Source organism: Calliphora vicina, chromosome 2, assembly GCF_958450345.1.
Source record: "Calliphora vicina chromosome 2, idCalVici1.1, whole genome shotgun sequence".
Classification (NCBI taxonomy): Eukaryota; Metazoa; Arthropoda; class Insecta; order Diptera; family Calliphoridae; genus Calliphora; species Calliphora vicina.
Window position 1 is genome coordinate 103,704,587 of NC_088781.1, and position 5,238 is coordinate 103,709,824.

Sequence of the window (5,238 nt, forward strand, 5' to 3'; positions counted from 1 at the left end):
ATACCAATGAGAGAATATGAATCTGAGAAATCTGTTCAAAGATAGAGAATGAGTGGAGTCTTCTATGAGAAAAAAATAGATACAGGTTCAGATAAATGGAAGCATGAAGCGTCATTCAAGTCGAAATTTTCGTAGTATATAAAACGGTTCAATTCATAAATAAGAGGCTAATATAAACAAGGAATAAGGCAGCTATAAGTATGTCCCTACCGTTGACATAGGGAGCTAGAGGTTCTTAGGAAGAACACATGTTAAATCTGTACACAGGTCACAATAATATTCAAGGTAATAAAGAATCATTAGCACGAAATGAAGCAGATATTAAATAGGATGTTACTTATCCTGGAATATATTCCACGGTAATAATTATGAAGAATCGATGATATATTTACTACACTGTAAATTATGTCACTATCTTAGGTTTCACGATGGACAGTATTCCTATTATTTTTATACCCTTCATACCCTTATACCTATCACTATATAAGTTTGTCATTCCGTTTGTAATTTCTACATTTTCCATTTCCGACCCTATAAAGTATATATATTCTGGATTCTTATAGATAGCGGAGTCTATTACGTCTGTTGAAATCAATTTTCTGAAGACCACAGATATCTTCGGGATCCAAATCTTCAACATGCTTTCGAGAAGTTTCCTATTTAAAATCATTTAACTCTGTGCACAAATGGCTGAGATATGAGGAAAAAACCAGGACAACCTCGATTTTTGATCTATATCTGGATTACTAATACATTAATATAGACAATATGGATATCTAATGATAGATATTTCAAAGACATTTGCAACGACGTATATAAGACCAGAGTAAGTTGGACCTACAATGGGTCAAAATAGGAAAAAATATTTTTTAACCCGAATTTTTTTTTCACCAAAACAAAAAATTTAAAAAAACTAAAAAAAAAATATTTTAAATTTAAAAAAAAATTTTAAATTTAATAAAAAAATTTTAAAATTTATAAAACTTAAAACAAATCGAATAAAAATATGTTCCAAAAAATTAAAAAAAAAAAACTTTGGAACAAGAAAATAAATTTTGTTTAAGTATAATTTGGTGAAGGGTATATAAGATTCGGCACAGCCTAAGAAACCTGTTGTCTTCAAGAAGGACTTAATTGCATTCATGTTGAGATATATAAAGGGCGTGCAAATTTGTTATGAAGCGAATTGGCTTAAAAGCTATTTTTTTGGACAAATTCATTTTTATTGATACCAATGTAAAGTAGAAATGAGAATATGAATATGATGTCGGGCAAATTTTCACCAATAGTACGTCTGAAGACATCCGCTCTTTTCACAAATTTTTAAGCCGACTTTGTAAAAACGCTTCTCTTCTCCAAGACATTGACATCTCCAGTTCTAGAAATTACACGACCAGGTCATTTCTAAACTAAAATTTCGCAACATCCGAATTGTTTGGCCGGTCGTGTGACTCGTGGAGCCATCAATGATGTCAAGATTAGCCAATTGTGGTCACAAAAATTCGGTTATCAATGTTTGGAAACGTCGTTTCATTTTTCATCTTTTTAAAAATACGGTCTGATGATGCCGCCCGACCAGTTTTGTCACTTAGGTTTCCAATATATACAATAAATATACATATCAACTCGTGATTCAAAATATTCGGTTTGGTGGTGTTAGAATTCCATTTGTCCATGAAAAGTCTATTTCTTGGTTTATCAAGACTCTTACGACCTTGTTGATTTATTTGCTATGTTGATGGCAGATTTTGAAATGTCTCCATGTCATAGGTGGTTGAGTTTTGGTTTGTTTGACCAATGACATTTATGACTCCTTGAACACTCCTATTTTCGAGAGTTTAAATATTTCTCTTCTGACGCTTTTCAACGGCCAATATTTCGTATCCATATAAAAAAAAACGGATTTAACATAACTATGTTTTATAAACAAACTTATTTTAGGATACATTATTTAGATTTCTAACAGTCCCACTGTTTTACGGTTTATTGCTATTTGTCTAGTACTAGTAGGTACCTGCTGATAGGTATTTGGGTATTTCCTAATTTAGCTAATACATATTAAGTATATACATAACTAAGTAAATTATTGACCTAAATGTGGTTTTAATAGAATATGAGAATTTCAAATAACCCAGTCCACTAAGACTACAAACATATATATGTATGTATATACTAATTTATGGTGTAGGGGTACTGAAATATTAAAAATTTCCATTACAACCTTATCAACGTTTAGCTCATCACTAGAGATGATTCAGTTAATGTACCAAAAACAAAACTCATTTCCAATGTTTATAGAAACTGAATACATCGATTAAGATCACTCAGTCGCTACTGCGGCAAAAAAAAGAAGAAAACATTTTGTTGCTGTTGAAGCTGCGTTTAAAGATTTGTCTAGTGTTTTGACAGTGGAGCAAAGCGGAAAGGTTTGAAAATAAATTATGAATTACTTTGAAATTTCAAACTTGATGGATGTTCAAGAGAGAAAAGGAAAATTGGTACGTCTTCTTCTAATGGTACTTTTTTAATATATTTAATTATTTAACTTATATATGTACATAATAGTAGAAATTAGGGTTGCCAAATGTGCCGATTTTCGAGGGATTGTCCCGCTTTTAGTCATGAAATCCCGCGTCCCGCTCGGGATTCGTAATTCCCGCTTTTTGGATTTTCTAAATCTAAAAATTTTAACAATTAGTGGAACTGATATGTATGTATTTCCCGTGAGCAAATATTTATTCAGAAAAGAGTTCGTATACTTAACCAGTTATTTCTTAATGATCAATCGGCTCTGAATAATAATCCGTGACTAAAATACCCAAGAATTGGAGGCCGACCGACCATACTTTGTTATTCAATAATGATAGTTTCCAACTCAACAAATGCTTGCGAAATCATTTGGAACTACTGAGTCAGCAATTACAAAACGTTTGCATTAAGCAGGATACATACAAAAGCAAGGAAATACGAATTGAAGCTGAGATACGTTGAAAGACGTTTGAAATGCTACAGTACCTGTTAAAAGCCACATAAAATAAAGTGGTTGGGAAGTTTTGCTTCATCCGCTTTATAGTCCAAACGTTGCCCCGTCCGATTTCGATTGAAGCAGAACGTTCTATATGCAATACACTTCACTTTGGAACAGAGTATCCGATATTGGCTTGATTCGTTCTTGGCCTCAAAAGATGTGCAGTTATTTGGGCTCCCAATATTTTCCAATATATATTTATACCCTACACCACCATAGTGGGGAGGGTATTATGCGTTTGTGCAGATGTGTATAACGCCCAAAAATATTGGTCTAACACTCACCTTAAAGTATACCGATCGACTTAGAATCACTTGTCGATCCGTCCGTCCGTCGCTGGCTGGTTGGTTGGTTGGCTGGCTGTCCATGTAAACCTTGTACTGTCCATGTAAACCTTTGGTACATGTAATTTTTTCGGCCAAAGGACGAAGCCTATTGAAACTGGCTGAAATCGGTCCATTATTTCACCTAGCCCCCATACAAATGTCCTCTTGAAATTGGACTTTATCGGTCATAAATGTTTAATTTATATATGTATCTACACAAATTTCGCTCCAAATAAGTTTTATATATACAAAATTCATGTCACCAAATTGTGTTACGATCGGTCCATAATTAATCATAGCTCCCATATAGACCCGCTTCCGAAAATCACTTTAACGTGTTTAAATCACTTAAAAATTTTGGTATATACACAAAATTCAACATAAATAACTTTCCTATAGACATAAATCACACGACCTAATTTTATGGTGGTCGGTCCATAATTGGTCATAGCCCACTTCCGAAAATCACTCACGAATATAAATTATTGATATTTTAAAAAAAAAATATTTTTACTCATTTACTTGGTGTAGGGTATTATATGGTCGGGCTTGACCGACCGACCATACTTTGTTACTTGTTTTTTATTTTTTGTATGGAAAAATTCCAAATCAAATTAAATTGGCACACAAACCAACAAAACATTTTACGTATTTTTTATATTGGACGAAATTTTCTTTAATTTAACTCTATTAAAATATTTACATAAAAAAAATTTTAAATTTAAAAAATGTTAAAAAAATTTTTGTTTACCTAAAAATATTTAAAATTTTTATTTTGAAGTATAATTTGCTGAAAGGTATATAATATTCGGTACAGCCGAATATAGCTCTTTTACTTGTTCTTTTAATCACATTAGCTTTTAAAAATTTGTCAGATATTATCTTTTCCAAATCATTATTTTTCAACTGTTATTTCGGTCAAAAAATGAATGGACTTTTCAAAAAAAATGAATGGACTTTCAAAAAAAAATAAAAAAATAGCAAAATATCTGAAGGTTCATCGTCACACTGTTTCTAAACTTTAGAGATAACCTACAATTGTAAGAGTATTTTTTGTAGATCTCAATTACTATTTATATTTAAAATTTCAGCTCTTTCGGATCATAAATGTATTTTTGGCGATTTTTTTAAAAAATTTAAACTTAAGGTGACCAACTTTGAGGGGTTACACACTGAACAAACGTAAATTAACTCGAAAACACCTCAGCTCAAACCATATGAAATTATTTCCAAAAAAAGTATCTAAACCACGGTGATTTTGAGGTCCGTAGTGGTGTGAAAATGTACCGAATTATAGCGTACCGAACGTAGGATATATCCTTAAAAACTACATACAATTTCCTTTATTAAATAATTTTCAATTGCGATTGGGTTGGCGAAGCAAATCGGGTCAGCTAGTAAAATCTTTTCGAGTTAAATTTCAACTCGATATCAGTACTTATCAAAGAGTTATGCATGTAAAAATGGTATTCGGTAGTGGGCTTTATATGGAAGCTATGAATAATTATGGACCCAACAGCATATATTCTACAACAGAATCTAATTTCATGTCAGTCTGATCAACCACCAAGAACTGTTTAGTTTCTTTCAAAAATATGTCTATTTCATCCCACTGTCTATTTGATTAATGAATGCAGTTTTAGTAGAGAGCAAACAAAAACAATACAAAAAAAAATAATATCAATAATTAACAACTGCATACAATTTGCTCTCATTCCCACTAATGCTCTCTTTCGGTCACACATACTGCATTGTACTTTATCTCGATGTTTAATGAATGAATGAATAAATGTTTTTGTTTCGACTTCAAGTCCATTTTAATCACCCAACAACTCTTCTCCAGCATCTGAGTTTGGTTTGTGTTTAGCTGTTGTTTGTTTTGTT